We start from the raw sequence: 27,806 nt of genomic DNA, 5'->3' as shown, positions 1-27,806 counted from the left end.
ACACCTACGCATCTCATTTTGCTTCCTCGAATAGCTATTGGCTGCCTATTCTTAAAAACTGCATTGTTCCAAGGGGAGACGTCAGAATGAGTTCTAAGAGCTCACAGTCAAGTGAGAGATGTGATCAGTTTCTCAGTGTGGCTACAAGGTACCGACTCTGTTCCTGGGCCTCCAAACAGGAAGGCATTACTCCTAGGGAGTCGTCTAATTGAGGTGGAGATAGACAGGTAGATCTGAAGTATGAGTTGGATTAGACAGTGGTTTTAAAACCAAGCTTTGGTCACAGAGCACAGTATACAAGAAGTTATGGAGAATTCTGGTTACTCAAATATTTAAAAATTAAGCTATGTCATAGGATATGAGAGCACGGACTTAAAGATACAAATGGAAGGAAAATTGGAGAAAATAAACATACACTCGGAACTCTTATAAACCAAATATGGCTTTGTTCAAAAAACAGGAGGTATAGAGTTATTCCCTTAGTATACATTTTCATTGGGCAGCCAAGAAAGCACTCAAAATCAGTGTGGTAGTTAACCTGGGTTTCTTTTACTGTTTCAAGGAAAACTGACTGCTATTGTTATGATATGAGAAAAATTCTGTAATAATACACAATGTTTTTAACCATCAGAGAGTGTGATCAATTATATAATGGCCATCATAACATTTTATTAAGAAAAGATGAAAGGCATCATACACAGATAGATAACATCTATAATATATTAATGTTGGTAACTGACACAAAGCTGATAATACAGAAATGCTACTCCTGGGTAGTATAAAACAGCACATCTTTTGGAGGGTGATTGGTATAAACACGGATTTTTATTGTTTGTGAAAAATATTCATGCAATAAGATGTTTTGTTCAAATCAATCCTCTATCCCAACTCCTCCAAGTTCTTCCTTATCCTCTAACCAATTTTATCTCTCAATTTTTCATGTTTCTTATTTTTTTTTACTGTATCTACTTGATGTTAGCACTATGTACATGCTCTGTGTACCCTTTAGAACATAGTGCTAAGGCCCTACTGCTGAAGATATCATATATCGTCGTCATGGACCATGTGGAAATCCAACTCTGAAGGTTTCCTCTCCACTTTTAGCAGTCATAATAACAGAAAGTTCTAATTAATCTTTTTGGAAGGTAAAGTAATGAACAGTCTTTCTCAGCTCTGAACCTGTGAGCTACATGTCCAGGCAAGTTTTGCCCAGCAGTGTACAAGGGACACAAATCTTATGAGAATAACCAACCACTTTCTGATTGGATTTAAGAGTGATCCACAGGAAGATAGCCCCATTGATTGTTATGCCATAGGGCATAAGGGAGAACCTAATAGCTCAATTCTGTTAAATAGGTACAGTAAGCAACTGTACTTCAAAGTTCAAATTTTGATACCTGAAAAATTACTGCATCTTTGAATCCTTATTAGAGAAGCTTCTTTTGCAGTCGATGCTTATTAATGTGGACCACCACAATTAGTAACATGCAGAGAATTTATGACTATGGAATGCTTCACTCTAAATGGAACAGATACCGCATAGTCCTCCCAGCAAAGGAAGAAAGATCATCATAGAGTAGGGGAAGAAGATTGCGAGAGCCGGAAGTATTAGATGTCTGTAGCAAAACAGTATTTGGAAGACCTGACAGCATAGTTGCACACATGAAGTCAGAACAGCTGTGGTTATAAGCACAATACCAGCAAGATATCATGAAAGACAACACACAACATGCATGAAGAGGTACTCATGAATTCTACTCTTATCTGAGGAGCTGTTGGCCAGTGATGGCTGATAGAGGAGAGAGATTTTCTTCATGGATGCAGCAGAAGCCTGGGAGGCTACTCAAGTTTCAATAGCTTATCCTAGGTTTCTCATTACCATGCTAAAGACATTTATTTATAGGAAAATAAGCAAGTTTAGTAATATACAGATAGGTATTTTTATGAACTGTTCTTTAGTAATAAATAACTCAAAATTAAAGTTAATAGGAGAAACAATTTATTAAACACTTCCTGGTCATAGTCTATGCTAAGTGTTTTGGATTTATTATCTTAGTTTAATTTCATATAATATAAAAATGTTTCACTGGATCTACAGTTACAGATGAGAACTTTAATATACATGAATTTTATATAATTTCCCATAAACCATAGAGCTAAAGCTTGCTTTATTATATAAACGATTATGCTTTATTTTAAGGAATAATACTTCCTTTGCATGGAAAATTTCAAAGAATACTTGAAATATACAAAACTCGAGATAATGAACTAATTTTGTTTAAAAAGTATCTATGTGAAATATTTTAGAACAAAATTTATTTTCTTATATTTTCCTAATTTAACAAATCTTCTCCTTCAAATGTAGGTTTTATTATTCACACTCATCCCACTTTACTAGCAAAGTGGAATCTAAATTTAAATAGTTGGTAATTTTCTGGGTACGCTTTTCCTACAGTATTTAATGTATGTATTTCTATAGTTAGCACCAGCATTTTCATTTTTCAATTTTTTTGTACTTTTTATAAAACAATAAGAACAAACCACAGGAAAGACTCTATTCAGGAAAACTGAATGTGCCTTGCTATTGAAATGACCAAGACTGAAGCTTTATTGACAGACAGACTGAAGCCAGATCACTCCTTTATACCTTAGGAAAAGTCCATATACTCCAAAGACATAATGATGCAGATTTCATGACAGATTATGTCATGTAGACTTTGAAATGCATGTTGTTCAACGTGTCAAATCAATGTTTATTTACATTGTTTACAAGGCTTTTATAAATACTGCCAATATTCTAGTGAGGTTATATTTCCCATTTTTGCAAACCTTCACTTATTTTTCCAATAATTTTTATGGTTACGGCAACTGAGCGCCAACTTGTCCCAGATATTTTAGAACACTAACATTTCTTTCTTGCTTCCCTGATAATTGTAATGTGACTTCTTATACATACAACTTCTTTTTTTGTCACTGAAGTTAGGAGTGTGGGAATCAAACCAATGAACACTCACATGACATGCTCTATCACAGAGCCATGCTCATACCTGTAGATTTATGATCACTGTCCTTAAGTTATATTATTTTATATTTATTACTCACAGAATACAAATATTACTGCAAACTCATTTTCATCTCTAACATCTTTATTTATTTGCGGTATCTTGGCATATTATTAACATGAATCACTTAATAGCAAGCTTAAAAACAACAGATGTGTTTTCCAGCACTGCAATCGTCAATTTTCATTGTCAATCTGATGTGGATTTAGAATCAATTTGATTATTTAGATTCATCTCCTCCTGTTGCCTCTATGACAATTTTTCCAGGCATGAGTCAGAGCATAAAACTTATTCATGAATGCACAGGGCACCATATTATACATACAGGTCTAGGTATAGGGACAAAATAAGAAGGAAAGAATAAAAAAAAAAGACAGCTGAGCACTGAGGTTAGATGTGATCTTCTCCCCCTGTTCCTCCAAAATATTAACTTCTCTGCTGCAGTATATTTTCCCACTGGGAAGTTCAGCCCCCTGACATGAGCCCAATTGCATCTTTCCTTTTTTATGTCTACTGGGTATGTTGTCATAACAAAGTAAAGGTAACTAATAGATATTCCATTCTAAATTGCTGATATAGATAATAAAAAATGCACTTACAGCCTCAAACTTATCCTTTTTTTGTATGGGCAGAGACAGAAAAACAAACCCATTCAATGAATTTTACTGGTCAGTACTTCTTGACAATACTTAGCAAAACTATCAATCTCCATAATTTTCCCCTTGTGAAATACGTTGTCATTTATCTGCTACATGTCATTCTACATTAACTCTCAACAAAAAGACTTCACATTTTGATGATCCTAGTAGTTTTTCACAGCAAGCATCACAGAACTCCTCTGGTCACCCTAGTTGCAATTTTGGAATCTCTGAAGTACATGAATAATGGCATTTATAATTACTAGCTCGATTTTTATTTTACCCTGAAAGCTTAATTTTAATTTTCCTCTTCCCTAAATTCTGCTCTGTATGTAAGAGCAACTGGACATATCATCCACAGCCACATTATATCTCATTGTTCTTTCCTTATAATATGCAGCTTATATTGTGAGCACACGAGTATTTTCTTGTAGCAACAAGACATTTGTAGACAAAAAATTGGAATGACAATGTGATAATTGACTAGGTCTCGAGTTTAAGGAAATAGACTAAGTCACTCTAACAATGAGTGTCTAGGCACTCAGAGGAAAGACCGTAAGTGATACAAATTACATGGGACCCATGGGCTTTCAAGAATTTGAAATCCTTTAGCTTGCATAGGAAAATTTATTGCAAATGGATTTTTTTCCAGCATAGGGATGTTACTTAAAGAGCAATTCAAGGCTCAGTGTGATATTTGGATTTAATATTTTACAAGCTTTACACTTAACTTCATTTAACTCCTTGAAATTCAAATGCAATGTAGTCTTCTAGCTGAATGAATGTATTAATCATCCAACTATTTATGGTTTTAAGGGCCAACACTGTAGTAGGGCAGAAAAAGAACAAGATTTGCTATTTAAACACCAAGATCACTTCATAGTTATTCTTCTTGGGGAAAATTCTAAATGAGCTACACAAGTACTCATTAAAAAGAAGAAAGAATAACATCTCTTTTAATAAGAGTGGGTTATGAATATAGCATAAAAGTGTCAGGTTTCCAACCTAGGAAATAAATAAGAAATCTGATTTTCTACTAGTGATACTTACATTTTACAAGGGATAGAAAACAAATTTGGTTGAAAAGCTTATTATTAATAAGTTTATCCCACAGTCAAAAATTCTGACCCAGCATCGTTCCTATCTAAAAAAAACAAATGCATGGACCAAAATTGAGAAGAGACTGAGGAAGGAGGTCCAGTGACCTCCTTGGGATCCATCTCAAGAGGAGGCATCAAGGCCGGACACTAATACTGATGCTATGGTGTGCTTACAGAAAGGAGCCTAGCATGGCTGCCCTCTAAGAGAAGTCCAAGTAAGCAGATACTTACACCCAACTAATGGACACAAGTCAGGGATGCCTGTGGTTGAATTAGGAAAGTATTTTATGTTTTTAAAGAAAGAATTTATTCATGTGAGCTATATACAACCAGTTCAGGTGTAGAGCATGAGTGGCTGCAGAGGTTCAACACAGATGAAACATATCTATCTCCCCCTAAGCCTCAGGGATGGATGCAGAAGAGTAGGAAGAAGGTATATAAGATCAGAGAATGTGGATGAATGCAAGAAAACATCTTCTAGACATAACAAGGCAAATGCACATAAAACTCAGTAGTTGTGACAGCATGCATACAACCTGTGCCAGCTCGACGAGACCAAATTCTAGCATGGAGAAGTGAGCTAGGGGACACAATTTCATCCAAAGTCTATGGTGACTGGAACTTGTTCACTGCTGGAAAAGGAAGAGTCTATCTTCTCTATGAGTGTAAGTGCTCATAAATCAACCATGCTTGAATGGAAGACCACAATCCGAAAATATTTAGGGTAATGTAATTATTCTTGCAGTGTTTTTGCTATACAGGACAAAAACGTTATGGGTATAGGAATTGAGGGTGTGTCTAAGAAGAGTTGGGGAATGAATATGACCAAAACATATCATGTGAAACTTTGAACTCTTGGAGAACTAATAAAAATATGAAATAAGTTCATTCTGTCAATGAAGGTTCTTAATTACTTTTAATCTAAGTAATTAGTATATAATTTCACACCTTTGTTGAAATAGTAAATATTATTTCTTTGAGAAATCTTTAACACTGGGTACTCCCTCAGGTCATTTCTTCAAATACAAAAACAAAGGAAAATAGCATAGCATAAGACTTCTAAAATATAATACTATAACTTGTGCCTATATCACAACCTGAAAGTTACAACTGTGACCACACTTGGTGAGTTTTCAAGAGTAGAAATATGATGTACATATTCTGCATGATCCAAGTGACCTTTCACACCAATATCACAATACAATATTATTTAACACGTATGTGGTAAAGGGAGAATGAACAAAAAGAATTGAGTCCACTGAAGGCTGATCATTCCTCTTGGGCTTCCACAGGGCACTTGGAGGGACATGTCATGTTCAGAGAATAATGTCTTTCAGAATATTTCTCAGAACAGCCTATACGAACAGCTTTTTCCCATTTCCATAGATCTTTCTTCTGCCACAAATCATCTGAGGTCAGCTTCTTTCTCTTCATTGATTATACCAGCAGAATTTTGTCCATCACCCGACTTGGTTTGGAGAAGACACTTTCCATTTGTACGGACTGGATTTTCAGGACGATTTCATGATGCTCATGCTTCATTCTGACATGGTGGAAGAGTCAGAGTAAGTGTAGATGACAGTGACCTGAGAGTGTGTTCTGTAAACAAATCTGATTCATAGAATCTTGCATCTCATCAAAGCGTATCTGAATTTTAAAATAAATGAAGCACTTTTGAATTTTTTCTCTTCATGGAAACCAGCTATTGCCATGAATGTCAAACTGTAGACTTAGGGATGTAAGATCTATCTTTGACAAGGATCTAAAGACAGTTTTCCAATTTTTTTTAACACAGCTTGCAAGTCTGTGTTGCTTTCTAAAAGGAGTCCACAACTGATACATTGGACTTTCCTCTGAAGGAGAAAGCATATAAAGGGAATGCCTGGAATCAAATCAAAATAAGCCAACCATCAAATTCCTGGGCCATTAGTGATACTCTGGCGAAGAAGAATTAGAAACTAGAAGTTAGAAATTCTCTAAGAGATCCAGCCATCAGGGCTGCCAAGAAGCAAAAAGGACTGAGAGAGCATATAAGAAGATGAAATTGCTTCTGCTAAGACTTTCACAAACACTTGAAGCCAACAAGACTTTGAAACTACACGAGTTGCTAGATAATGTGAAATGGGAGGATCGAACTTTCTAATAAATATCCATTAATGAAAAGAAAGGAAAGACAGAGAAATAAGGAAGGAAGGAAGGAAGGAAGGAAGGAAGGAAGGAAGGAAAAATAAATGAATTGAAAGAGAGAAAGTGAAATATTTTAAGCTAAAGCATGAAGATTGCTAAGGTCTGCCTGTGCTACAGGGTTAAGACCTATAATTTAAAGCTGTATTTGTAGTTGAACCAATTCCATAAATACATTGTAATATTTTAAAGTTTAAAAGGATAATAATAATACCAACACAATCCTATTACAACTGACCGACCTCTTACTTCTGTGACACTCCATCTTCTGTCATGTCTCTATTTTCTCTACAAAGATGATTTATGAAAGCATTCACACTGATTTAATATACAGCACTTCATCCCATTATGACCGACCCCATAACCTAAGGCCACATATTAACTTTGTTGTTTTAGCTAAGCTGTACAGAAATCAGAGAGAGAGAGAGAGAGAGAGAGAGAGAGAGAGAGAGAGAGACAGAGACAGAGACAGAGACAGAGACAGAGACAGAGAGAGAGAGACAGACAAAGACAGAGACAGAGAAGAGAGACAGTACATATGTTGCAGTCTTCATAATTGCTGAGTGATGATTCATAATGAATGCTTGCCGGACACTAACCATGAGAAGTTGAAATAGTTAACTTCAGGTAATGTCTTGGCTATTTTGGGGTATCTAGAAAAATGAATTGATCTTCTTTATATGGGTGGGGCTTATCCAACCTCTTATTAGGGCTGAAGTAGAGCCTAGAAATAGGATTTATAAGAAAAATTTGGCTTCAAAAATGTAACCGAGATACTCTCTGAAGTTCTCCCATGTTTTCGTGAATTCTAGACTTGCTCTCTGCCATAATTATATAAGCTAATTCATTAAAATATTTATGTTCCCACCTTCTCCTCTCTCCACTCCCATTTTTCTGCACTTTCCTCCCCCTCCAAGCAATAAGAGGGAGACACACACACACATACACACACACACTCCTCCAATTTGCAGACACCAATACATTCTTTATCTATTTCTGTATGGACACAGTTTATATTTTGGGGTTCCTTATTATAGTACACAGGTACAAATTCCTTAATCCCTTGATTGTTTTTTTTCCTTCCTCTCCTGCCAAGAACTTTCCTTTACTACCTAAAATTTAAAGTTTTCTTCAAATCAGAATCACTTTCTAATGTGAACATATGTCCGTATTTTGTCATTTGGCTATGATGGGGCACATACATTTTTCCAGGTGTCCTAATAGAATTAAGCAGCATGACAACACTACCCTCAATCACCGTTGACTTTATATATATATATATATATATATATATATATATATATATATATATCCATTGTTCAGTATTGCAACTCAGTCCCCTTGACCAGACTGTGAAGGTTTGAAGCAAACTCAGCACTGAAACCAATCCTTGGCTAACATCACATGCCCTAAATACCATATTGACTTGTTGAATGCCTATTGTTTTGCAAATTTGATTTAAAAATTTTGACAAGAAATTCCATAGAATCTCAAGGAAATTAGCACATTTTGTTATAAGTCTCTCATTTTCAGAACTGAACACATGGATAATAATTTACTTTGCTTGAGCTGACATATAGTTACAGTGTTCAACATTTAGACAAAAATAAAGACTATCCTCTCTTAGGGATAGGTGTCTAGGCTAAGAAATCCATTCTCCAGATTTTGTAGGAATCTGAATAATCTAGGAATAGCAGATAATTAAATTCTAAAATGACGTTCATTTTTAAAATGCCATGACATTTTATAGGGTCATTTACTTTTAAAGCATACCGAAGCTTAAGGAGGAAATAAATATGATGATAGTCTCTGTAGGTATCTTTGGTAAGTTACATGGTAAAAGAACTAAGAGGGTTATTTTTAGCCATATGCAGCACCCTCGAATCTTAGCAAATGAGGAATTGAAGCCTGAGGATTTCAGAGGCACCAAATATGCCACTCTAGCTAGCGAGAGCCTGCTCTAGCTTTCTGTCCTGGAGAGTTACATCTATTTCTTTCTCTTGACAGTCTGAGCAGTTACCTCTAGCTTTCTCAAGGCATCACCACAAGCTATTGACACCCACAAGAGTAAATATACAAACATTTTTAGTTTCATACTGAAAGGAGACAAGTGTTTCCAACATTTTACCAGCATTTTACATATATTTGTATTTGTATTTTTTTGCTATGAAGTCTAACTCACTAAATAATTTTGTCTACAATCAAGCATATAAGAGCAATTAGAGTATCAATGACTCATTAAGCGCTAGACAGAAATATGAATCATTTGAAAGTTTCCAGACCAAAGGAAAAGAATTCAGCATATTACAAGCTTACCAAGTATTAATTTTTTCATAGAATAAGAACTGTGCATAGAAAATATGTAAAGATATGGCTCTTTATACTGCATTTTAGCATCTAACACTAAAAATATTAAGCTGATATCTCAAATATAAAATAAATATCCCTTTTCTCCCTCAATACCGAGTGGAAACCTATTAAATATTTGGCTGTTTCGTTTTTGAGGTTGTTGTTTGTTTCGCCATTTTTGATAACTTTTCAAAACTTTGGGGAATCAGAGTCTTTATAACAAGAAGAGAAGCAATGGGAAGGAGAAATTATAATAAGGTTGTGAGTAAGGTTGTGAGGGGACCAGAAGACAGAATTTATATAGAAGAGGGCTGCCAGTGAGGCTAGAGACCAGAAGACAGAAGAAGAGAGGAAAGAAACGGGAAGGGGAATAAGGAAGAGAAGGGAATGGAATGGGTACGAAGGGAAGAATAGTGTGACTGTGGAGAGAATCACAGAGAAAGCTGCCTAGAAGGAGGATCGCTGACCCTTTCCAAATACTGCTCAGCATTCAGTGATCAGGTACTTTTCCCTCACCCTAAGCTAATCCTCATTTCCTCAGTGAGGCTGACTCACAACTTTAGTTTTCTGCCGTTTATCATGTGATCCTCTCTAAACATTCTCTGGCATTTGGGTTGACTACTATGATACCTAACACCAGCACGAAAAAAAAACACAGCAAAAAGTAGGAGCTCATGTACAATATGGAGATCTCAAAAGAGGCCAGGATCTTCCCTTCTCTCCGCCTCCTTGCCTGCCTTTCTCCATACAATTCCAGTCATGCTGTTAGCCAGCATCTACACTATCTGCTCTGTGACAACATGTCTTTTGCTGTTCTTTTCCTCTGTCTTACAAAGAAGAAGATATGCAATAATCTCTTCCAGTGCTACTTTCTAGAGGGAACATCATTTGGCAAAGACTTTCTTGAAAATGTCTTATTTCAATCAATCGGGAGCTTAAAAGCTATGAGATTTGACAGGTCTCACATTCCTACATAATTATAACGTGTCTCATGCAGTGTTTTAAGCTAGGAAGCCAAATGCAAAGTGATTTTAGCAACTTGAAATGTTAAATTACTTGTTTGGAATATTCCTTATGGAGACTGTTCTATAATGAAATGATTTTTGTTTAGTTTAGTTTTGTTTTGTTTTTTTTTTTTAGTTTTTTTAGAAAAATAATAGGAAAAGTCAGAAGTTCACTCAGAGTGGTTTGAGGATACATTTGACCTAATGCTACTGTGTCATTAACAGGCATTATCAATGGCTTCTGAGTTCAATACACTTATGAAAGCATTTTATAATATAAAAAGAAATAAAGCAATTGAAACCTTTGCACTAAACAAACCCATGAATTTGAAGTTAAGTGCATTCCACGAATTTATAACAGTTATAGTAGCAAGGAGTTAGAGTGCTGTTCTTGGCACAATTTCCAGTGTAAAACAATAGAAAGAAGAGCTTACCTCAGGGCTGGAGAGATGGCTCAGTGGTTAAGAGCACTGACTGCTCTTCCAGAGGTCCTGAGTTCAATTCCCAGCAACCACATGGTAGCTCACAACCATCTGTTATGGGTTCTAGTGCCCTCTTCTGGTGTGTCTGAAGACAGCTACAGTGCACTCAGGATACTCATAAACATTGGAAAACAGTTAATTTGTCTATTAAAATATCACAGTGTAGCCCAACAAATGGCAGACAAACAAACAAACAAAATAATCAGAAAAAGAAAAAAATGAAACCAACTTAATTCCTCTGTGTGCACAGGGCAAAGAGGATTTTTTTTCCTTTTTCATCTATGGCACCATTATGACCTCATCTTCCATTCTGTGCTTACTTGCCATTACTACCTCAAGTTTTCTTTTGAGCTTCAGTGGGTATCTCTAGAAAAGGTAATGATTTTATGTAACTTCTCTTCGTTGAAAGAGTTTCAAATTGCTGTCTCTGCCCTGGATATTTTCAATGAGTGAGTTTTAGAAAAATGTAGACACTACCTACTCAAAGAACCTAGTCAAGGTGACACACAGACACAGACTCCTGTAGCATGAGATAGCCAAAATAAAGGTACTGCTTCCCCGTTCAGAACTGTGACCTCTCGTCCTTCTCCCATGATGAACCTAACAGTCACATGACATGCTTCTCGAGTCTATCCCAAATTAATAACAAATTTGTCAACTTCCATATGATCTTAGAACTTTTGATCTTGTGATTCATTATGGTTCAGATCACTGCCCTCACTTCTGAGAAATTTAGTCTAGTTGCTTTCAAACTAACTTCCCATTTGACTATTTTGCTCTTTGCCACATGACTTTTTTTTTCAGTTATCAGAGGAACCAGTATCGTTCAAGTACAGGGTCTGCTGGGTTTCATCCTTAGATTCTGGAGTTGATTGTTTTATATAGTAAGTGTTCCATCCATGTCTATCTCCCATATACCTACCTTATGATTGGCTTACACACACAGTCTTAGATTATATATCATCTGTTACATTGTTGGTTATAAAAGAGTAAGGAATATGTGTTCTCTCTCTCTCTCTCTCTCTCTCTCTCTCTAAGTAATTTTTGCTGGTAATTTTATAACTATATTTTTGATCCCATAGTTGAATTCATAAGTACAATTTAGAACTTTACTATAAAGAAGAATTTATATAAATCTTATTGTCCTAAATTTCTGGATTATGCTACTTTATTAATATTTATGTGACTGAACAACTATATATTAATAATATATATACAAATATATGTATATATTATATATGTGACCTAAACACTATATATTAATAATAATAATATATATTACCTGGTTTATGTTATTTAAAACTGTCTTTGCAACATTATTAATCTAATCCTTACACTGTCTCCTAATTTCACTACACACCACAACATGTATTGCTTTTGTGCTCTCTCTCCCCCCTCTTTATTCCTTCTATCCTTTCAGAAAAGCAAGCTTTTAAAAGACATGTGTTCTGTACATTGTCAAGGTTTGAATTTCGCACATTGCCATAACTATAATATTAATAATTGTGTTTATTATTACTGCCTTTATCCTATATTTAATTAGATTCAAGATTCACTGTAAGCTTTTACTCTTTGTTAAAAACTAAAATTTTTATCTTGATTTCCTCAGAGACCATAGAATCCACACTCACTGGTTCCTTATATTCCTCATATATTAAAAAATCCTCTGTGTCTCTTTCATACTTCATAAGCATTTAGCTTACTTTAAACTGGAAAGCTTATCCTTTGTCTTTGGAGATTTACAAGCATTGCTCTGTTCTTGGTTGTTTTCAGTCAACTATAAAGAGAGCTTTATATTTCTGACTCACAAATTATATATAACTATTATTTTACCTATATGATCTTTCAGATAACGTTTCATCTAAAAATCATTACTTTGCTGAAATATGACTCTATGAAATATACTGTCTGTTACTCTGCACCAGATACTGTGCATATGCTATGACTCTTTGTATTTTTATAGGACTCTTAACAATGGGAACAACAGGTAAATCTCTGACTTTTGACCTCCCTTGAGACTCTTCTCCTTTTATTGTGTTACTCTTGTCTAGTCCAGTCTTGATAGAAGGACTTTTGCTTTCCCTTATTGTAACTTGCTTTGTCCTGTTTGGCTGTTGTATCCTGGCAACCTGCTCTTTTCTGAAGAGAAAACAGGATGAGTTGTAATGGAGGAGGTGGATGTGCATATGTAGGAGGAGTATAGGGAATGGGAATGGTGGCTGATATGTATTTTATGAGAGAAGAATCTACTTTTAATTTAAAATTAATATTTTAAATATTCAGACTACATTAGGATGATTCAACCTATTGAGGGGTTTTTTTTTGCATTGTTTAATGGTTTTTGATCTAAGATATTGGTATTCAGAGGTTCTTTAATATGTGGTCATTTGTTGACTATATCTTCTTCTTCAATTCTTTATTTTTTAATAAACCTTCATTTATTGATTGACTTATTGATGATTGATTGTATATGAGTACACTGTAGCTATCTTTAGACACACCAGAAGAGGACATTGGATCCCATTACAGATCGTTGTGAGCCACCATGTGATTGCTGGTAATTAAATTCAGGATCTCTGGAAGAGCAGTCAGTGCTCTTAACCCCTGAGCTTTCATCCCTCCAGCCCTTCCTTCAATTCTTTAACTATTGATTTCTGTGTTATTTCGTCCATTAAACTCTCTACCAGTCATCAACTTCTTTGTAATTTCACCACCATTTTGTTATTTTGCTCACTTATATCTTCAGCATCTTCTTTGAAAAGAGACTTTTCAATCATTTCTCATCTTCCACAGAATATTTTGGGTGGAGTTGCTGTGAAAATCCTCATGGCACAATTTCCAAGATAATTCTGACATTTTAGTTCACTTTTCTCAGAATCTCTAAACACTTCACAATGCCTCACGGAAGTGCCTTTCATAAGTTTTCACATTTCAGTGATCACGTGGTTCTTCTGACCCAAACAGTGGGACGTGAGTTAGGTTGAATTACACTTCCTCTCTCTATGTTTCAGTCTTGACTCCTTCAAACTCAGAACATGGCTGTTGGGGAACTAGTCTTTGAAGGGATGCTGAAGATGAAAGGAAATCATTGAAGTGTTTCCTAATCTACGGGTATTATCATCCCAATGGAGATTAAAGACAGATATGAAGATGGACGAGGAAATAGAATCAGAATCTGCAAGGTGGGTACAGGAGGAAATTCCTTGCTAATAGGTCCACCTTGGAATAAGTCTCTATAAACAAACACACACAAAAAAATAAATTTCTACTGCTTCATTATTAATTCATAATGTTTCTAATTGGACTGTGAAAAACAGATGTACTCTTCTTCCTAGAAGGAACTACAAGGTTCCCCCTATAATTTTCCAAACCCCAATTGACTGCCAACTACCAATGTCTTCTTACAACCAAATATAGATTGCATTGTCTTTGTAGGCCTTTCCTAGTACACTCTATGGGTCACAAGTATATGGCTTTATAAAAATGAAATTTTTATTACCATTGTATTACCAAGTAGTATTTCCATAAGTGTAGTTTGAATTCAGATTAAAAGGTAATATAAACATTTCCATTTTTACACTTGTAAAGTTCAAAGGATATAAGGATTTTGGCTGTTTTGTTTTTAAACATTTCTGTTGTTTTCCTTATAAAGAAACATGTGACCTGTGAGAGATAACTACAGATGACTGCTGAAATGCCCAGGCATGGGAAACATGAAGTAGTAGAGAAGGGAAGGGAAAGTTGGGAAAAACAATAAAAATATTGATTATTAAATATAAAGATGAACAAATTAAATAAACAAATTAGTGTCTATGATCTCTTCCCTTTCAGTATTTCTAACCCTATCAGGTACTTCACAGACTAGGATAGAAAGAGGCAATTTACTGTTTATCCAGAATAGTGTACCCAGCAAGCTCGGCAGAAAAACTTATATGTACATAAAATTATCCTCACAAATATTGACTTTTTTGAAGAAGGAAGGAAAAAGGAAGGAAGGAAGGAAGAAATGAAGGAAGGAAGGAAGAAAAGACAGTAAGTCAGAAAAAAGAAAGAAAGTAAAAAGGAACAAAAGGAAAGAGAAGAGAAATAAACACCAAGTTTGCCTGAGAAATTGCAGAACTTCTTTATCCCAAGATCTTTAGATTTATTTTTAGTGATCTTGTCTCAACTAGCATATACTTGACTTAAGGACAAAACCACATATTAACCTTTTATTTATGTGTCAGAGGCAAAGCCATCTACTTAAACACCATTTTAATCTTCTAGCACAGTGTTTAGAATTCATTAGGTGTTCAATAATTATTTCTAAATCTACCAGCATCTGCCCTTACATACACAATGCAAGATAAATCCAAACATAGAGAAAAAAAGGATGGATACTTACAGAAGAAGGGGAAGACAAAAAAAAAGAAAGAAAAAAAGGAAATTTACTAAACCTTGAATTACCTAAAAAAAACAATCTATTAGGATAGTAGAAAATGTGAGATGTCTATTTTTCGTGTACTGTGGCACGCGTGTCACAGAGTATGTAAATGTTCAATGTAGTGTCACAGCAGGGTAAGCTGGAGGTAGAAATTAGATTTCAATACTTATTTGTCTAAAATTTGCATCTATTATTCCTCAGAAGACCTTTGTTTCTTTGGGGTTGCTCATTTGTACCTTTTTATCAAGCCAAAATGACCTGCAGAACTATTAAGAGGGCTCTAATTGAATAAAGTAACAATTCCTTCATTTATGGCTTACTTGACTTTTGGTCATTAATGAAAATGACCTTTCTTTGAAAGGCTGACTTTGAAGATCATTACATATGAGATTACTACTCAGACTGTACTTAATGTTTGGCATTTCTTTCTACACTGGAGATCATAGCACTGGATTTCTCAGATTTCATCTGATTTACTTTTATGTACAAATTTGGGTCAGAGATTGCATATGCTTTTATGCCTATACTATATGGACTAATTGTCCTATTAGAAAACATTTCTGCCCTTCAAAGTAGAAAGACAAATGCCAATCACCAGAAAAATTTAAATAGATTCATAGATGTCTATGAAAACTTGTGAGTCTATTAAAAAGGCAAAGCAACTATATAATAATCATTCTTACCAATCTCCTGTTTTTCTAGCTAATTACAAATATATTTATCTGGTCTATTGTCAGTGATAAAAGTGATAACTGGGCACTCTCTAGGTAAAAATGATATATGTTCAATATTTCTCTTTAGAAAAAAAGGAGTTTTAGTAATTCCATACACATAATTTATCCAACCTAAATTTTCTCAGTTAAAATAAAATAGACAAATCATGCTTTTTATACTCAGTGTCTTTGCATCCCATTCATTTAGTATGGCCTTGTGCAGATGTGATGTCTGCAGGTATACAGACTTAACTATCTACAGTACCATGACCATGTTTTGTTATAACATTTATATTTGTGAAAGTTTAATTTTGTAGGATAAATTTTATGTCTCATGGTCTTTGATGTATACAGTTGCTTTTTCTTTGTTCTTTATAGTCAATTATCAGTGACAAAATAATCTCATGACGATAAGCACACAAATTTTAGGATCACAAGGCTTAGCATTGGGAAGCCATTCTGTTAAGAGGAATAGAAGTTCTAGGTGGCAGGCGACCATCGATCTTCATCCCAGTGCTTTCTTTTTTTTCCTCTCCTGGGGTCTGCAGAAGTACTAAAGCCTTCCTTCTGATTTCTTTTCCGGATAAGTGTGTTTCTGATGTTTACCAATGTAAAAATTCAGACTACATGAGTTCATTAACTATGCTTTCTATGAATCCTGATATGACAGTCCAAGGAGATGTTATTAAATAGCACTTTCTACTCACACACATGACATAGTATAGGACCTTACCAAATAAGCTATTGAAAGCAAAGAAATTGGCAGTAGTAGGTGGCTTTCCTAAGAAATCATGATCCGCGTCTGAGGTAATATATTTTGGGTTACTAATCTAAAATACCGTGTGAATTCCACTTAGAAGATGCAAAATGTGTGACATTTATAATTCGAGAATAGATTTTGTCTTGAAACTACATCGAATGCTTCTCCTCCCTCTCTAGCTGTATTGGCCACGGTGAGAATAATTCAGCAGCAGTAATTATGATTATGTGCTCAGTCTCTAAAGTCCCAAGTGACAAAGTAACCTGATAGATACACATTATCTAATTTTATCCTCAAAATAATCCCAAGAGATCTGTGCAATCAATTATCTCAGCTTTGATAAAGAAAATGAGATTTTCAGTGGTTAAATATCTTAGACAAATCAATTTATCATCCTCAATCCTTGTTTTCCATTTTAAAAAAAATGGGGGAATTAAATTTTCAGTAGTGGTATTATCAATTTCAGGAAGATAGAAGGGTGTGGAATAAGATATGTATCAAAGTCTACTTGGGGTTTTAACGCAATGTAATGTCTTGGCCACGACAAAATAATAACTCCTGACATTCTATAACTATAAACCTTAATTGAGGAGATTATTCTGTTTCACATGTTAATAATGCTACAATCAACAGCAATATACATTTTTCTCTTTCCCACATAATTCTTCCAGTTTAACCAAACTATTCTTCTTACAAAGGATTTTTTATTTTTACAAAAGTCAACACATTTTCTTTCATTTCATATCATATCATTATTACCACATTATATCTAAGCAAGGTCAGACTATCATTTTTGTCTACATATCTACACAGAAATTTCTACCATCTCACAGAGCATAATGATCAAAAATTACTGTAATATCACACCAAAAAATGACCATAAATTAAAAAAATAAGGTTTTAATATTCTATTTTCTGTTCTAGTAATAAATTATAATTTTATTCTATAAAACATCCCTTACTTAAATTTTTTTAAGTATGATTGCAGCACCCAATAATTCTAGGAAATGTAAGCAGTTTCCAATCACATTGAATAATAGAATTTAAACTTGTTAGTGAGATGGCACAGCAATTCAGAACACTGGGTGCTCTTCCAGAGGTGCTGAGTTCAATTCCCAGTACGCAAATGGCAGCTCACAACTGTCTAGTGCTCTGTTGTGGTATTCAGATGTATATGTTGATAATGTACCAGTGTACATTAAATAAACAAACAAACAAGCCAACAAACATTTAAATTAAAGTTAATCAGTATCTACAAGACCATCAACTAATGAGACAAATTTAAAATGGTATGTTATAAAAAATGAAGTAGGGACTTTATGAGGTCCTTGATGGATAATTTATCCTTGAGTGTTTCAGCAGTAAATCTGTTGTCAGAAATCTGGACAACATTTTTCATACTCCTAACTATACAATATAACTGTAAAAGACATATGAAAGTTTAAATTGGCAAAAGACTAAGCATGCATCTTTGTCCACTTATTTCTTCCTGATGGCCATTGGTGCATCTAACTGAGCTAATTCCACTTTTACTGAAGAACACTTATTTATCTAGTGACTCACACTATATCATTTAATCATATTATCCCTTGACCTGTCTCCACTACTACTATCCAGATAGGATTCCAGAAAAATTTAATATTCCTTCCCCAAAGGCTGCTGTATGCATGGACCTTGAACGTCTTCAAATTATAGAGACATTCTCTACAATTCTCAAAATAACATTATTTTTTGTCTGCACTTGAATAACCCTGAACAGCCCCTCAGCCCCCAGGATAGATGAAATCTTTATTCAAAATGAATTCCAGCACTATCCATGGATGTCTCCATTTATGGTCTTGCTTATTTTCCAATTAGAATGAGCTTTTTGTGATCTGATGGCAAGCACTGAAAAAGAGGAATTACATTCTTATACTTAAAGACACCATGACACAGAAGGATGTGAGAATTTTGACCCACATATGAAACTCATTTCATGCTATACTTGGCTTTTCCGCAGGAACTAGAATAGTACATGGGATTCGTCACTTTTACATTACCATAACAAAACAAATGAGCTTCTGCACTTTCATACAGTAAGGATGTTTATTTGGGTGACACTCTAGAACTTCAAGGACATTGGTATCAACTGGGCTCTGGTGATGACCTCAATGTAGATGAACAGAGTAAAAATCACACAGGAAGCTAAAGAGGCCAGGGAATGGGCAGACTTGCTCTGTTATCAGCTACCGCCTGTGATACATCATCCACAGTTCCATTATAATACCTTAATACTGCTCACGGTTCTCATCTAATTCCTAAGGACCTTTTACACAGCCCCAATTCTTAAAGGACTTACTACCTTTCAAGATCATGACACTCAGGACCATGTTTCTCTGCCATGATCCCTGAGGGGAAAGTCAATTATGTCATATCAAAAAACAAAGCGTGGATAGATCCCTTACCCTCTTTGCATTTCTGCTATCTCACAAGATAACAGTGAGTTTTAAAATCTCATTCAGTAAAACTAACTTTAGAAACTGTATACCTGTCTCCTGAGAGTCTTTTCCAGAGGCTGACAAGTGGATGCTCACAGTCAACCATTGAACTGAGAAATGGGTCTCAAACGGAGGAGTTAGAGAAAGGACTGAAGGAGCTGAAAGGGTTTGCAAGAACAATATCAACCAACCAGCCTTCCCAGAACTCCCAGTGACTAAACCACCAGCCAAAGAGTACACAAGGAGGGACCTATGACTCCATCCACATATGTAGCAGAAGATGGCCTTGTCAGGCATCAGTGGGAGGAGAGGCACTTGGACCTATCAAGGCTTGATGCTGTAGTGTAGGGGAAAGCCAAGGCAGGGAGGCAGGAAGGAATAGATGGGTGGGTGTGGAAATATCTTCTATGAAGATAGAAGCAGGGGTGGGGGGAGTGAAATGAGGGGGTTTACAGAGGGAAAACTGGGAAAGAGGATAACATTTGAAATGTAAGTAAAAAAATATCCAATAAAAGAAAAATTTTTAACAAAAAGAGAGAAAAGCAAAGAAAGTATATGTATCTAACATAGCATACCTCAAAACTGTTAACTTTTGGCACTGATAACTCTACTAACTTTTGAGCAAACTCTACTTTGCCCATCAGACACTGCTGGGTATTTGGTGTGATGTAGGAGAGGCCATACATGTTTGACAGTCATTATACTTTGATGTTCATGTACAGATAACTACATGGGAAGTATTGTTACCCACACTCCTACTATAAAGGAAGAAATATAGCAGGTTCTCTGAAACTCAAGACTGTCCTTACTCTACACTGTTTTGGCATACTTTTGATAATATTGGTGGCTTAGATAATTTCTGACAATAGACAATGTTTTGGTTGGTTTTAAAGTACTTTCGGAAATGGCTGTGGTCAGTGGCTTATCCTTAGAGTAAATTTCTGATTGGGGAGGGCATAATAAACTCATTAGAAAAAACATCAATGATGATGTGATAATACTGATTTTCCTTTCTGATGTAAGCTTTCAAAAGCTGTTATGTTTCTTTCACTGAAGATTAAACTATGTTTAGAAAATAATAGTGAAGAAGAGAGTGAAGATGGTAAACTAAGATCTTAATTCATTTCCTACAAACAGGATACTGGAGCTCCTACATCCCATTAAGGAAGCAAATGCAGAGTGTGCATTTTTGAACGTTTCTTAAAATTTATCATATACATTAACATCAGATGTCCTTTTGGCTTATACCCTTTCACTAGAGTGAACTGGGACATTAAATAACATTAGTCACTTTTACATTATCATAACAAAAACAAATGAGCTTAGGCATAATCAGGAAATGAGGATGTGTATGTAGTTCCAACATCTAGAAGTGCAAGGGCACCGGTATCGGCTAAGCTCTGGTAATGACCTCAGGGAAGATGAACACAAGGAAAAAGCACACAGGAAACCCAAAAGGGTTTCTACTTTCTAGTTACTATGCCAACTATAGAACTATTTTGATGTTTTTCTCTCATATAGAGCGAATAGCCACCAATCCCAGTACTTCTCAAACCATCATTTCCAGTGAAGATAGAAATGACCTCAGAGTTTCGTGCCTTTTTCTGAATCTACAGATTCTGTTTAATGTATGTGCTACATTATCAAGGTTGTATTTGGATTATATTATTGATTAGCCATATTTCACACAAAGATATGACATAAGGGGAATATTTTAATTTGTGCACTCAGGAAGCATTGAAACTGCGATGCAGACTCCCCAAGCTATAGCCTAAGTATATGTTACTTAAGCAAAGCCTACAATAAAATTTCTGTTGCCCAGGTACGCTAATTCTGTATAAATGGGTTACATTTTTAAATATACCTTTTTTTGTAACCATTTTAGAAAAGACTGTCTATTTCTTTACTACAACATGATTTGGGTTCAATTTCATTAACAAAAGTCAATTAAAAGGTATATAATTCACACATCTTGAACCTTCAATTGTGGAAAGAACTTCAGAGACTAGAATTTTTTGGATATAGTGAATAATGTTTTCATAAAGTAGACATTTGAGACAAAACTAAGGGGCATATGAGTGCCACTGTCTAAAAACATTGAGCCAAAAATGTATTCTGTTCTTCCTACAAGAATGTCACCTTCTCCCTAGATTGTGTATCAGCTTATTGACTGGGATGCCATGGAACATATATTATAGATCAGCCAAAGCCATAAAGGTGCTGGTCCAGCAAACCTTCCTCCAGAACCAACCATCGCAATAGTTTCCCCCCCCCCGTTGCATCTGCATGATAATTATAAACTAAAGACCCTTTTACCTTTAGCTTTCTTTTAGAAATTATAGATTTTTGAAAAAAATGGCACTTAGAAAAAAGGTGTTATTTATTGTTACAGTTAATAGTAACTCTTGAACCTAACTTTGTGTTAGTATAAATCCCTCACAGGAAATGGTACTTTATCAGTATTATCCATATCTTGGCTATAAAATGTTGGGTTCTTAACATGGTTTTGTGTTATAAGTATTTGGCCTAATTTTAGAAAACGATCTATATTATCTGCATATGCTTTGTGTTTCTTCTTGTGTTTCTGATCTTTGTAAGAGATTGCCAATATGTAACCCAGGCTGGTTTTGAACTTATAATCCATTTGTCTCAGCTTCCTAATTACTGGGATTGCTGGAATATATCACCATGGTAAACTACAGATACACTGTTCAATAATTCGATGTAATTTAACTCTGTCCTTTATTCTATGGATTATAAAGGAGTGTAACATATTCTGAGAGTAATATTCATTTACATATTTCTCTCCTCTCTGAGAAGACTGAGATAACTGAAATCTAATATTGTATTAAATTAATGCATATTCCTTAAGTTATTGTTTTACACAGTATATTAGCCACTTGTTCCATTGCCATGATATAACACATGACTAAAGCAACTTGCAGGAGGTAGAAATTATTTTGGCTTAGAGTTGGGGAGGAAGAAGTGCATCATTGTAGGCAGGTTCACCACAGCTAAGCCCAAAGTGGCTGAACAAGTTCTAAGCACTGGTGTGACCCACTTTCTCCTTAGTTTCTACTCTAGCTCCCCAACCCGTGCCACAGTGCTGCCTCAGGAAAAGTGAGTCTTCCCAGGAATTCCACATAAGTATACACTGATGCTTGGTTTGGGGACAATTCTGGATCCTGCAGTTGGCCATATTAACCATAACATCCAGAAATTTTACTAATGTGATTTAAAAAAGAAAAGAAAAGAAACCTAAGAATTACAGAAGGAACGAATTGAATTAGGTCAAGAGTTTGAGAGATGTCAACCTATGTTGGACAGGAGGCATAAGATCCTGGAGTGGCCCTCAGTGTTGAAATAAAACAGAGAGAAAGCAGACTAACTTCATGCTTTTGCTTGCTTGCTTGCTTGCTTTTTCTTTCTTTCTTTTCTTCCTTTTCTCTCTTTCTTTCTTTCTTTCCTTTTCATTCCTTTTCTTTTTTTCTTTTAATTTTTATTGCTTCAGCCTCTGAGATTATTTGACACATTCTAGGAAGACATCTGTGTAATCCTTTACAGAAACACCGGGCAGGAATGGACAGGTGTAGTTTATTAATCTCCTGGGTAATTAAAAATCCAGTTAGGTAGGCAACACAAATTTCCAAGCTTGGGTGTGTACCCCAGTTGCTACCATGCATGCTGAGCATAGAGGAAGCCTAAACCAAGCATTGTGACAAGTGTGGGTAATCTCAGTACTCAGGGGGATCAGAATTTCAAGGTCATCCTTAGCAGTGTGAGGTGGCTCTCGGGTATATGAAACCCTATCTAATAGAACAAACACATCAATCCCAAACAGCTTCCTCTAAAATTTCCAAGACAGATATATATATATATATATATATATATATATATATATATATATATATATATGCTGTAGAAATGCTGTAGAAGGCTCCCTTTTTTAAAGATATGACAAAGTCTAATTTTTGTCTATTCCTTAGTGGTATTCCTTAAATAAAGAATACTTTATTTTTTTATTTCAAATAGTAAGTTTGAGAAGTAAAAAGAATATAAATGAGAAGTCTGGCTCTAAGCTCCTCACAAATACAGCTCAGCCACATTTGGCATATTGAACATTGAATGATGTACTTAATCTCAGTGGACACCATTCTTACTCAGAAGTGCACTGCCAAGAACTGAGGGAACAGGCAGAAAGTGCTTACAGCAGTGGCCTGTACCTGGGAAGTATTCAATAAATCTTAGGGATTGTTATGCATTATCTTTTATCAATGCAGCTGTTGAAATATGGTACTGCCACCTTAATTTGTGGATGAAGTTATTGCTGAGTGCATTAATATTTTGGTCAAAGGAAGACTAATGAAGAAAGACCGATTCAGTTTATAGACATTGTTCCACAAAATATGGACGGCGTATATTGCATAAGCTAATAATATTTGTCATGCCATCTAAATCCAAGGTCTATGAACTAAAGGCAATAGTGAAGATTGTTTGAAAATTTAGATCTGGACTTGTATTTCAGGAGCCAACATTTTCTTATAGCTGACATTTCACTTATAGCCAGAATACATTAAAAATGGAAATCTAGTTCTCAAAACAAAAAAAAAAAAAGTGGCTGAATTTTATAGTTTGCAGGCAAAGGTCATAATATCTTTAAGAAAGAAATGCAATTAATCACAATTCTCCATTTATTCACATTCTAATCCAAATATTATGAGACATGTAGGAAATACTTATTGTTAGTTAAACCATATTGCCAAGTCTAAAAATGAACACCCTTGAATGTAGTTAACCAAGACTAGTTAATGTCTATGGATTTCTCCATATTTGAGCATATAGGTATTTGGCAATATATATGAATATTAAAACTGAGGGGGGAAAGACTTCTAAGCCCCACGCCGGGTATCTTCCATAATGTACTACACAGGAAGTAACAAATTCACACCAAAGCCTATACCTCTGAAGCCCATTTCAAACATGAACACATCTAAAAGGAAGAAATGTGCTCTCATCTTAGCAATTAAGTGGAAGATTGAGAGCCGGAAAAGCTGATTAATCAGGATTTCAGTCTGGAAGACCTCCAACGGGGGCAAAGTCGGAGAGAAAACCCATGGGTTGCTATACAACAAACAGATGGTTAATGATGTATAGGTCAGAATCAGACCTGGCCTGGGACTGATCTCACAAACACTGATTTCTTTCCCTTTGCCTCTTCATGCCAAACAGGTGCAAAAGATCCTGACTAGGGAAGGTCGCATAGTTAATTTAAGAGGCTAGAAAATTAAAATAGTGAATTTCCAGGGGAAAAGATAAATGGCCAGAATAAACGTGGACATCGTTCCTCATTGAGCCTGGTAGGTGACCTTGAATAATTAATACTGATTACTTTGATTCTGCACATTCATGTGCGACATCTACTTGATTGACAGTGACACAGTTAGAATAGAAAATAGTGTTATTCTAATAACTGTTATCACATTAAAGTGTTTGGCTTGATTACCATAGATGTGTTTGAATTGATAAAGTAGTCATTCTTAAATAGACCTTGCTTGTTTTTAACTCCTGTTGGCAAAGGTGGTTAGGAGTTTAAAAGGGTGATAAAAATTTCTGACTGAGAGAATTAAATGAAAGGCCCTTCCAAATATAAGGAGGAAAGTATTTCCTATTAATTTTTAAATATTATTTCTCTTACCTTTTGAGATTATTATACAACTACATCATTCCTGCTACACTTTCCTCCCTTCCGACCCTTGCATATGCAACTCCTTCCTTATTTTTCTTTTATAATTTATGACCCCTTTATTCATGAACTCTTATTGCAAATGCACAGACATTCCAAAATACGTAAGTACAATGCACTCCTGGTTAGATATCATTTACTTCAGACACAGGACCCGAAGCCTCTGAGCTGAAACTGATCCAATAATCTTTACATCTCCTTTCCAACATTGAAATCTTCCTGATTCCAAAAGACTTAGCCATCCAAATACACACTGAGATTTGACACATTCAACTGGGGCATGTTGCAAATTTTATTTGATATATGCTTGCTTTTTATGCATATAAATTAATTTTCCAAATATAAATTGTAAGTCAGCATCATCACATCATTTCATTAAAAATTAGATCTGAATCCTACCATAGATCGTTCAAATTCTATAGACAAAAAAGGGAGAGAAGGCTTATCCCATATAGCACCAGCCACACATGCATGTGTCTTTGATATTACATCATTCACACACACACAGAAAGTCCTTCCTGGTGGTATATTCTTATAACTTCCTAAATGGGAAGTAAATATAACTGAATTCCTGGAGCTCATTGGTCAGCCAGTATAGCAGAATCTATGAGCTTCGGGTTCACCAAGTGATTCTATATCAACCATAAACAAATAATAAACAAATGTCTAAATCTGGAAAGCAATCATGAAAGACACTCCATACCAGTCAAGTTGTGTCCTCCACAACCATATACCTTAGCACATGTCCATGGACACATGCATAATACCCATAGTAACAATTCACATGAACACACACACACACACACACACACACACACACACACACACATTTAAATAAGGTGCTGGTATAATACATATGCACCCACTATAATATGACAGTCATTTTCTACATATGATCTTAGCCAAAAGACCGAGAAGTGATGACAGCCATTTTCATAAATACACTTTACTGTAGCAAGCAAGCCTCCCAAGACTACCATTTGTTTATACCCAACAACATACATATATAAGGTAACATGATATGATTAAGAAAATATCAGACTTAAAGTCATGGAACAGTGATGTTTAGTAACTGTCACCTTGTAAAGTCTCAAATTTTCTCATTTTTAATGTGATCGATTGACTCACAGAGAACTATGGGCTGCTCACCTCAGTCCTAATTTTAGCCTTGAAGCTGCACTAACTGGGTGATAGCCTGAATCCTTAGAACACTGAAATTAGTATGGGATACAAATTGCTTACCGCTATCCAGTTTTCAATGGTAACATGCAAATGTGTATTTACTTTTACTGCTGAACTATTTAAGAATGCTTACTTAGTGTTTATAATAATTTAAAAGTGGGAAAGAATTTAATGAAATATAGCCAGCTTGTGAATTAAATCAAAAACAGTGATGGGAGAATATTTTCCATTTGCATACATTTAATGAATATTCATTATTTTGCATGTGGAGAAAAGAAATAAATTCTTAAAGTTGTTTTGTACACGAACATCTGGAGGTTTGAGCTGTAAAAGACACCTGCCAATTGTAAACTCTCCTTGGTGATCTCCTTAATATAATATTTAAAATGCAAAATTTTAAAAGAAATATGAAAACTTGATTCCTTCTTAACTATTTTAAGCTATTTTAATATATGTGTATTATAAATTAATCAAGCCTTTAAAATCCATTCCATAAGGGGAGAATTAATATAATCATCACTCACATTACTGTCTTTCAGGAATGAAAAATCTTTCAGAGTTTCCAAGGAACCCTACATATTTGATTATACTGCTAATGGAAAAATGGGTATTTAAATAAAACTTAACTATCCCCATAATATTGTTTGAAGACTAAAGATCACTAGCAGCCACACATGCTATACTCAGGCTTTCACAAGCTCCAGGGGACTGTCAGAATTTTTTTGTAGGTAATCAAGACTCTTTCAGAAAAAATATCCACACTTAAAATCTACAACAGGCCTTGATAGTTCATCCTCTTCAGAAATAATAAAAATTCAATAAACCCTTCTCTGTGGCTTGGAAAAGTATTACACTTTTCTAAATGTAGGACACATGAAAAAGTGTTTGTGTGGTTTATGAGGCCTTATTTGCTCTCACAGGAGTCCACAGTGGTACAAACCTGAGTGGTAGCTCCTGTATGGCCTCTGACTCATCATGGTTGACTTTAGGAGCTCAAGGTGACTCATCTGAACACACAGCTGGTAATGCTTAACAGATGGAGCTACAACTATTCTTTCACGTTTTATACACCACAAGGAGAGTGGAATATTCCATGTTTAACAAAACAAACCCAAAGCACATGCTTTTCTGGCATGTTCAGCACAATGTTTGCTTAAAATGGAAACCATGGGTTACATTTTATTCACTTCACCAGAAATAATACTCATTAAAAATAGTAAATATCTGTAACACCAGCTGAGATACATAATTTCCTAATTTTGTACTTGGTTTAAATCAGAAGTCTTTTCTTTTCCTTTGTTGAGGAATGGTAACCTATTAGCACATGCTTAGTGTGCCTTAAAACTAAAAGTTGTGTTTCATTGCATTATTAATGATTTGTGATGATTTAGTGTGGTAAGCAAAACAAAAATCATGAAACTGAGCCCAGAACTTTCTGTATGCTGCAAAATTATCTGTTCATCAAACAATATATATATGTATATGTATATGTATATATATATATATATATGTTTTGTATTTTAATTAGAGCCTTAGCGTAGAGAAATACAAAAATGTCATCATCAATGTATAATAATTGGGGAGTTCCTGCCCTATATTAATGGAAGACTAAAGCATTCCAAACACAGGGAAGGAACTAAGGTGGCAACATGGTGGGTACAAAAGGACTATGAGATAAACCAGTATGTC

At 35.1% G+C, this 27,806-nt stretch overlaps 2 protein-coding genes and 1 long non-coding RNA gene across 4 annotated transcripts in view; 1 reads left to right on the top strand and 2 right to left on the bottom strand.

Annotated features, from left to right (window-relative positions):
- Erich1 (glutamate-rich 1) overlaps window positions 1-27,806 on the bottom strand; it is a gene marked incomplete at its 5' end in the record, with an annotated part of 52,793,804 nt that overhangs the window by 21,766,331 nt on the left and 30,999,667 nt on the right.
- Window positions 1-27,806, bottom strand: part of Sgcz (sarcoglycan zeta) — a 1,078,171-nt gene that overhangs the window by 925,211 nt on the left and 125,154 nt on the right. The gene's annotated exons all lie outside the window — the stretch shown is intronic.
- On the top strand, window positions 123-26,945 carry LOC108353112 (uncharacterized). 3 transcript variants are annotated; one of them, XR_015639937.1, is made up of 4 exons: window positions 123-227; window positions 13,831-14,001; window positions 24,422-24,549; window positions 26,657-26,755. It is a non-coding gene; the product is annotated as an uncharacterized LOC108353112 (long non-coding RNA). The 3 variants fall into 3 exon arrangements; XR_015639939.1 differs by lacking the exon at window positions 123-227 and adding an exon at window positions 6,187-6,365 and having other exon boundaries at window positions 26,657-26,945; XR_015639938.1 differs by lacking the exon at window positions 123-227 and adding an exon at window positions 11,150-11,194 and having other exon boundaries at window positions 26,657-26,944.

Source organism: Rattus norvegicus, chromosome 16 (assembly GCF_021556685.1).
Source record: "Rattus norvegicus strain SHRSP/BbbUtx chromosome 16, alternate assembly SHRSP_T2T, whole genome shotgun sequence".
In the NCBI taxonomy this organism is placed as follows: domain Eukaryota; kingdom Metazoa; phylum Chordata; class Mammalia; order Rodentia; family Muridae; genus Rattus; species Rattus norvegicus.
Note: the sequence above shows the minus strand (reverse complement) of the source record. Positions and strands in the feature narration are given on the sequence as shown.